This window comes from Culicoides brevitarsis, chromosome 2 (genome assembly GCF_036172545.1).
Source record: "Culicoides brevitarsis isolate CSIRO-B50_1 chromosome 2, AGI_CSIRO_Cbre_v1, whole genome shotgun sequence".
NCBI lineage: Eukaryota > Metazoa > Arthropoda > Insecta > Diptera > Ceratopogonidae > Culicoides > Culicoides brevitarsis.
The window spans coordinates 5,256,527-5,266,287 of NC_087086.1; the positions used below are offsets into that span (position 1 = coordinate 5,256,527).

At 19.9% G+C, this 9,761-nt stretch overlaps 1 non-coding gene across 1 annotated transcript; it reads left to right on the forward strand.

Annotated features, from left to right (window-relative positions):
- Nucleotides 1–6,199: 6,199 nt before the first annotated feature.
- Trnar-ucu (transfer RNA arginine (anticodon UCU)) lies at nucleotides 6,200–6,272 on the forward strand. Its single transcript has one exon. It is a non-coding gene; the product is annotated as a tRNA-Arg (tRNA).
- The last annotated feature ends 3,489 nt before the right edge of the window (nucleotides 6,273–9,761 follow it).

A 9,761-nucleotide genomic window follows, 5' to 3' on the forward strand; every position in this document is an offset into this window, starting at 1 on the left:
AAAATTGATTTAATAATTAAAAAAAATTATTAATAAAAAATAAATTAATAATTCATTAATAAAATAACTAATTTTTAAAATAATTAATTAAATCAAATTTAATTTTTCGATGTTTTTTTTTCGATTGACATAAATAATTAAATTAAATAAATTACTAAATAATTAATTATTTTTTTTTTAGTTAAAAATTATTTTTTGAATTTAATTTAACTGAATAATTTTATGTATATTTGTTTAATAATTTAGAAAATTATTATTAATTTATACCTAATTAATTAAAATTAATTATTATTATTTAATTCCTTTAATAATTATTTTTTTAGATTAACTAATTAATTTTAATTTTATTTATTAAAATAATTATGATAATAAACTTTTAAAAAATTAAAAAAATATATAAAATTATTTAATTAAATTACATTCAAAAATTTATTTTTAATTTAAAAAAATTAATTATTTTTTTTATTTAGTAATTAATTTAACTTAATTATTTATGAAAGCAGATAAAAAATTAAATTTGTTTAAATTAAAAATTATTTTAAAATGTTAAATTAATTTATTAGTTAAAAGTAATTATTTTTATTGATTTAATTTTAATTAATAATAGATTTTTAATTGAATAAATAAATTTAAACTTTTTATTATTAATATCAAATAATGAAATAAAAATTTTATTTTATTTAAAAAGTTAATATATTTTCTAATATAATAATAATAAAAAAAAAACTCACGACCTTTTCACTTTTTAATATTTTTTTTCACTTTTTTTCAAAAAATTTATTTATTTATTTTTATAGAAAAAAGTCATCATCTCGTACTTTGATGAAATATGAAACCCATAAGATACATCGCACTGCGCGCATGATAAGAGTGCAAGTTGTTTGTTGTAACATGCCATATTGCCATATAAAGAAAGAAGAATTCTTATTATTTCCGGTCAAATGAAAGTAAAAAATAAACATGTTTCTGTCGTTCAGTCTGTAACTTATTGAGTGATGATGACGAGTGAGTGACTCTTTTTCGCCATATATGAACCACGCGTGATACAGGCGGCTTCGTAATTTTAGATCCTTTTTAAATATTTGATGATAATTTGGGCTCCTCATATATAATTTTTTCATTAAAAAATGATCAAAGCGGAGAAAAATCAACAAAAAAAAAACGCTCGGACCTGAGGTTTGAATGACATGGGGCAAAACTAAGCTAATTACCTGCTGGTTTATGTCTGGAAAATATTAAATTTAGCGGAAATGTTTAACACACACGATGATGATGAGGAGAAAAAGGAAAAAAGATTTCAGGTAAAGTAAACATGAAAAAAATCTAAATTGCGAGCAAATACGAACCACGAATGTCCAGTTTGAAAATTAAGAAGGAAAAAAAACGAGAAACCCATATATGTGTTAAATATTTACATCGCCTGCAGTCAATCGTTTTATAATGTTTCACATGTTGTTAGTACTTATGGCAACTTTACGTGGATGGATAAAAAATGTTCTATGAGGAAAAACTTTTTTTTTATATATTTTTCATTATTTATAAGAGACGAGAAAAAAATCAGAGGTTTAAATCTCATATTCTCGTCTACGGGTGTTTTTATTTTATTTTATCGCATTCAAGAGAAAAAAAATCTCTTCAGAAAAAAACATTAAAAGGGGCTTCGTTATAATATACCTCATTAAATACCTGCCAGGAAATGTAGGAAAAAACTTTTTTTTGTATTTTATAATTTTTCATATATTTATTTATTTAGTTGTTTATTTATTTTTTTTTCTTTAATTTTATTTTTCATTTTGATTTTATTGCTTTGTGAAAAAGCTTAATTTGTTTATTTAAATTGAATGAAATTTATTGCCTTATTGATTTTAATGCAATTTTTCATGTCTTTTGAGAACGTAAAAGCTGATATTTTTCGTCTTTTGTGAATTCATTTCCTTGAATTAAATATTTTTAGGAAAACGTTAAATTATTCAGCGAGAAAACCCAAATAAATTAACATCAGACATAAAAGCACACATAATTATCTCTCTGTGAAATTATTTTTCGATGCGATGCAAACAATTTTGTGAAATGTGAAGTAGAGCTACATGAAATGTAAAATGAGATATTTGTGTTAGAGAACTTTTCATCTATTTCGCACAACATATAATATTTAATTCTACCTTGTTTAGAATTTGTAGTTTTTATGGCTCTTTTTTGTGTTGCTAAGTTTTTTATGAATTTACTGAAATTTTCAACGAACTTTGTTGACATAAGGATTAAGGATTTTTAAAAAAAATATATTTATATTTAAGAAATTAAAAAAAAATAGAAATATTTAAGTAATGATTAATAAATAATTTTAAATAAATTAATTTTAACAAAAGATGAAAAAAAATTATAATTAATTTTTGAATCATTAATAAAAATAATTAAATTTAAAAAAAATAAATAAATGATTAAATTAATTTTTACACAAATTAAATAAAAATAATTTTTAAAATTTAATAAATTTTAATAATTAAATCAAATAATTTTTTTTAAATTAGTTTTAAAAAAAAAAAAAATTTTAATAAATAATAAAATTATTTTTAAAAATATTTAATATTTAATAATTTTTAATTGTTTAAAAATAAATAAATTTATAATATTTTAAATATTTATTTTTAAAAATTTTATTTATTTAAATTATTTAATAATTTTTAATTTTTAAAATGAATAATTTTTAAATTAAAAAATTTTTTATTTTTTAATGAATATTTATTTAATTTAATTAATTAATAAAATTTTTTTATTAAATATTTTTGGACAATTTTTTTCCATTTTTTTTACAAAAATCAATTAAAATTTTTAAAAATTTGTTGAATTATATATCTTCTTTATATAAAATAAAATTAAATATTAAATTAATTTTTTTTAATTTTTATTATATTAAAATATTTAAAAATAAAATAATTTATTATTTTTTAAAAAAAATTTTTAATTCATTATTTAATTTAATAAAATTATAGAAATAATTTCGTTGCAAACTTCAGAAGAAAAATCGGAAGTCGAAAATTACGTATTGCATTCATGTTCAAACGCCGCATCAAACATCCTTTTTACACGGATTTAAAATATAGAAAATGCAAATAAAATTTTAGACGAAACACATTAAAATGTATTTTGTTTCTGTACAAAATTTGTATAAAATGCTGACTCCTTCAAAAAAGGATTTTGATTTTTACAGCAATCATTTAAATTATTCAGCATCCTTCTAAAGCTAATTCGAATTCAAAATGTTGTAAAGTAGAAAAAAAATAAGTGAAAACCTAAATTAAATATAATTTTCTATTTCTCGTTTCTCTCTGATTTACTTGATGATGATGAAAATTGCACTTCAGATTAAATAACACACACACAGCTTTTTCCGTAATTCATCAACTTTTAAAAAGGATGATAATTATTTTGTATTTACCTGTGTTTCGTATTTATTCACTACAAACTTCGCTTGATGTAAAACTATATACGATATGTAGTTTTGGATTACCTACATTAATTTTAGTGTTTCCATTTTTTTATTTTATTTTTAATTTATTTATTCTTTCGTCGAGAAGTTTGTGAAAATTCACCTCATTCACCATTTTTTAAAAATTCTCCATGAAATGTTCATTGCATACATTTGGCAAGAAGAATTCGTTCGCCATGAAATTCAAATGCGAAAATAATACGATACGGAATTTTAAAGTCAAGTAAAAAAAAAAAAAAAAAGCATTTTTGGCAATAATTCACGTTGAAAGTAACATTTTCGCGGTTTTTGTCTCATTTCACGTCACTAGATTCGAATTTTATCAGAAATGTGTTCGTTCATTGTCAACAAAAGTGGTTACCATTGTTCTGTTGCATTAAACAAAGACCAAAGCAAGCGCTTAACCAAAAAGGATTAAAAAAAAGTAAAAAAAAAATACAGAAACCCCAAATCGTTGGCGTTGTTTATCGTTTCGTTCAAGGATTATTCGATATTAGAGAGCGAGAGAAGAACAGAAAAAAAACAATGAAAATGACGATAATAAGGATTTTCTGTGTGGCTTGGAATTTCTCCAACAGAGGGAAAAATGTTACAAAAAAAATTAACATTTACCGCGGATTATTTGAGTTTATTTAAAAAAAAAAGTAATCGAAACAAACGCAACAAGAGACAGAAAAAATATTGCGAAATTCAAGCGAAAAATTTTAACGAAAAACCACAAACTTGTCGTTTTATTTTATGGCGGTTTACTGCACGAAACTTTGTGGGATCAATGAATTGCGAATTGTTCTTGCAATATGTCAAGTTGAGTAATTTATGTTAAGAAAATTACAATTTATTTAATTTAAAAAAATTAATTTAAATAATTACCAAAAAAAATTAATTTAAAAAAAATTTAATTAAATAAGATAATTAATTTAAATAATATAAAATTTAATTTTAAATTAAGTTAAATATTTTTTTTTTTCATTTTAAACGATTAAAAAATTATTTTTTTAAAATTAATTCAAAAAATTTAACAAAATATATTTTAATTTTAAAGTAAATTAAGTTGAATGATTTTTTGTAATTTGAAAAAAGTTAATTAATTTAGGTATTAATTAAAAAATTTATTTAAAAAAAAATTATTTATTTTTAAAAATTATTAAATTTAATAAAATAAATTTTTATTTTAAATTTTATTGAGGTAAAAAGATTTATTAATTCGAAAAATTAAATTAAATTATTAAACTAAAATTTTAACTTAATTTATTAAATTAAAAAATTAGTTTTTGAATTAAATAGTTATTTTAAGTTCAAATTAATTTAATTTATTAATTAATCATTTATTATTTAATTTAATGAAATATTTTATTAATTTATGCTTTAAATAATTTTTTTTATTTAAAAAAAAATATTTTCATTAAATATTCATTAAATTAAATTTTTTGATATTTAATTTTTTTTTATGAAATTTTAATTATTTTTTTTTAATTTTAATTTTTTTTTAAATTGAAAAAATATTATTGCAAACATACAATTTTTCGCATTGAATGAAATTTAAACTTTTTCATTTAAAAAAATATTTTTTTCTATGAAATAAGTCCGAATATTCGTTTAAAAATAAATTCAGACATGAAAAAATTCCATTGGGAAAAAAATAAAAAAATTTCCTCCTTATTTTTTTTCATTTCCGTAATAAAAAAAAATAATTTTTCAAAAAAATAAAAACAAAATAATTGAAACATTAATAGACAGATAATTTTTCTACGTGCAAATAACGTCGCATAAAAACATGAATAAAAACCACAAAGTAATACATTTTAATGATAAATATATAAAACACGAGAGATAGGCAAATAAATGTATGAAAGAAACTTTTTTTTTCGCAGATAATTGTATCTTTTTATTATATTAAATAAAACATTTTCATGTCAGAAATTGACAATAAACATGCGAAAATTCAATTCAAATGGCATTAATTATTAATGAGCAGAGGAAAATTTTCCTCATTCACGTCTCTGTGGCGATAATCAAATAATATTGCAAAGAAGGTACTTTTATTCGTCTTTTTTGTGGATAGAATCACGGAAACAGAACGAAGAGGGGGCAACATCATGACACGTGTGTATGTGCATTTTTTATTACCTTCAAATATTTGACTTGTTTTATTTCGAGTTGCAAAATTCTTCATAAAGACGACATCTTTTCACCTCATTTCGTATGCATTCAAAAATTTTCTTTATTTCTCCGGGAGACGTATGACTTATTTTTATGTTTACTTGTCATGTCATGTGCCATTCTCGAGACGTTCGTTGTGAAATTCTTTCGGTTTCGTGTCAGGTTTTGCACTTTTAGATGTCATTCTCGTCATGGGAATTCCAGAAAAATGTAAAAATTGTAACTTTATACCGAGAAATTTTGGTTTGGACTCGAGTTTTGTGGTTATTTTTACATGCGAAGCAATTCAAATCGATCAAAATTTGTCAAAATGTGAATGAACGCTTCACGTATGTGAGTTTGTGTTCTGTACGAGATGTGTAGTACATACGTGAAGAAGGCAGTATGATCATGAATTGATGAATTAAGTGATATTTCTTGCATTTTTTGCAGGAACGAGACGCGGGCGATGATCAATTTTTGAATTTATGAGGAGAAACATGAGAAATTTTTAATAGAATTTTGTGCGTGGAGCATTGTGACAAAAATAGATATTATCGATCGTTTTAAATGGTCCCTTTGGCGCAGAGGATAGCGCGTTGGACTTCTAATCCAAAGGTCGTGGGTTCGATCCCCACAAGGGATGCTCGATTATTTTTTTTTCTTAAATATTTTTTTTTTATTTTAAATTTTTCTTATAATTTTGTTCTTTTATACGTTTGAATATATATTTTTAAAATTAAATTTAAATAATAAAAAATAAAAAAAAATAAATTAAATAATTTTTAATATAAAAAAAATAATTTGTTAATTTATTCAATTATTAATTCAAAAATTTTATGTTTTTTTTTTAAAAATTTAGTTTTTAAATATTTTTTTAAAAAATTTTTTGTCTTAATTTTTGTATTTTAAAATATTTTTTTTGCAAAATTTTATTTTTAAGACATTTTTATTTAAATTCCTTAAAAAATCATTTAAAAAATTAAATTAATAATTTTCAAATATTTAATTTAATTAAATTTTTTATAATATTTAATTTTTTTATTTTATTTTTTATAATTAAAAAAATTTTTTGAACATTAATATTTTTTTCCATTATTTTTACGTCAATTTGTAAAAAAAAAAATAAATTCGATTGCAAAGTTTTGTTTGTAACAAATTTTTGCTTAAAATTCAAATAAATAAATAAAATAAAAATAAAAATTAATTTAAAATTTTAATTAAATTCCTTGAAAAAAGTTAATTATTTTTAAATTTTTATTTTATAAAAATTTCTTGTTAAAATTTATTTTTAATTTAAAAACTGTTGAAAGTTATGACTTTATTCTAAATTTGTATAAAAAATTTCAAAATTTATTTTAAAAATCTTAAAATTTTTTTTTTTTTTTTTTTATAAAATATTTAAAAAATCACAAAAATTTTATTTTTTCACAATTTTTAAAATTTTTATAAAAATTTAATATTTGTCAAAAAAATTAATTTTAAATTATTTTTATCTCATTTAAAGCTCATTAATGATCCCAAAACTCGCTCAAAAACAATCAAAGTAGAGTTTTAATGAGTTATTACCCGCCCACTTGTTGCATTCTCGACGGAAATTTTATTGCAAGCAGCTTCATACGAAAATTATTTGAAAAAATTATCATGATTAGCATGAAAGAGCAAGGTAGCTTGCCTGTTTGGAAGGGCATGCATTTGGACAGAATCTTGACATGCGCGTTGCTAAAAATAACATTTGCGTGACTTGGCTCCTCCTTTTTGTTTACATCTGATTTTTTCGATTAAATCTTATTTTTTAGATTTTTTATGAAAAATTAAAAGAAAAAAAATTTTAAAAAATTCTTAAATTTTTAATTAATTTTTTAAAAATAATTTAATTTTTTTTTCTTGATTTTTTAGGCAAAATTTTGTTTCGACAGACACTTGTTGCTTCCATGAGTGTCGAAATTTTCCGTCTCATTCGTGCAAATCTCTCGCTAACCGGACTATAATATACCGCTGATGCCTAATTTGATCGCATTGCGCATGAACCTCGACGTACATCGCTCAAAAAGGAAAAACAAATGCACATAATTTGCATACAGCACACACAGATATTTAATAAAAGGAACCACACACGGACTAACGGGAAGAACAAAAAGGGCTTCAAATTAGGAAAGTTGTTCGTACAGATGCCGGCAACGCAGCTGTACGGGGCGAATGTGAAAATTGGCAGAAAATTTCATGTGTGTGTGCGTACAAATTTTTTGGGATGATGCAACTCGACAATATAATAAAGGTGATGTTGCGGCATGATGATGATGATGTGGTGACCATACACGACGCGCACGAAACGAGGCACACACATGGAGAAAAAGGTACTATTTAAACGAGATGAGTTTTCGTGAAAATATTTAGTTTGAATTTGCATTCAGTCCAGGTTCGATAGGGAAGCCATAAACAAGCAACGAGAGAAAAATTGCTCAAGTCTTTTGTTATTTGCAGCAAAATTGATGAATATTCAAGAAATTGCTCGAAAAAAAAATTAATGATTAATTAACGTTGGAAAATTCATGTTTTTCTTGTCTGCTAATAATAATAACTGACAGTAAACAGCACTCAAAACTATTTCACGTTACAAATAAATGTAAAATCATTAATATTCCTCAACTCAAGTGAACTAAAATCCTATAAAAAAATAATAAAATAAAAAAAAACAATTTTGAGACACAAACATAATATTAGTGTATCTGCGTGAATGAAAAGATTTTATAAAGCAGTGAAAAACAAAAATACGAGAAAATAACAACATTGATTAATGATTGTGTTTTTCACAAATTCCTTACATTAAAATTGAAGACGACAACTTTTTTGCTCTCTTTGACATAATATAAAGTAATAATAATAAAAATTAATTATTCCGTAATATTAAAGTGAATTGACTTGAATAATATATTAATTAAAAGTAATTTATTATAATATAGATAATTAAAATTAATTAAATAAAATATTTAAATAAAAAATAAATAAATATTAAAAAATAATTAATCAACATTATTAGTGTATTAAAATAAAAAAAATATTAAAAGGTAAGTTATATTCAAAAAAAAAAATATAAATTTTAAAAATAAAGTGTGTGAAAAATTTTATTGATATAAAAAATTAGTGAAATATTAAAATAAAAAAAAAATTGCAAAATATATTTAAATTTTTTTTTTACTTTTATTTTTTTATTAAGGTTATGAAATTTAATTATCAATTATTGTTTAATTTTTTTTTATTTAATTTTATGAATTTCAAATAAATTTAATTTTTTAAAATATAAAAATAAAGTGAGTGAAAAATTTTATTGATATAAAAAATAGTGAATTATTATTATAAAAATTATTAAAAAATATTTTATTTTATTTATTTTTTTCAAATTTCAAATAAATTTAATTATTTTAAATTTTTAATAAAATTTAATTATTTTAAATTTTTCTTATTTTAAATATTCGATTTTAATTGTAAGATTTATTTAGTCAACTTATGATTAAGTATTAAATTATTATTATAAATATTTGTGAAAAAAATTAATAAATAAAAAAATAAATTTAAATTTAAATTTTTTAAATAATAAAAATTGCTATAATTTTAAATTTTAATTAAAGAATTTAATTAAATAAAAGAAAATTTTAAATATTAAATTAAATAATTGAATAAAATTAATAAGTAATATAAGATTAATAAGTATTACCTTAAAAAGTTAAAAAAAAAAATTTAAATTTAGTATTAAAAAAAATTAAATAATATATAATTTTTTATTATTTTTTTTATTAAATATTTTTTTTAAATTACAAGAAAAATAACGAGAATTTTTTTTTAATTAAATAAATATTTAAAAAAAAAATAAATAAATAAATAATATTAATTAATTAATTTAAATTTAATTATAATTATTTTTTTACTTATTTATTTATTATTATGACTAAGAGTACAAAAATAAAATTAAAATAAATATAATTAAATTAATTAATGTTCACGAAAATAATTTTTTAAAATAACATTTATTACTTTTTCAATTAAAATTACGTAATTTGACCTCATTTTTCACATAAAACTACAATACAAAACTGCCTCAAAACAAAATTTTAATTAGTAAATATTTGTCGCTTTT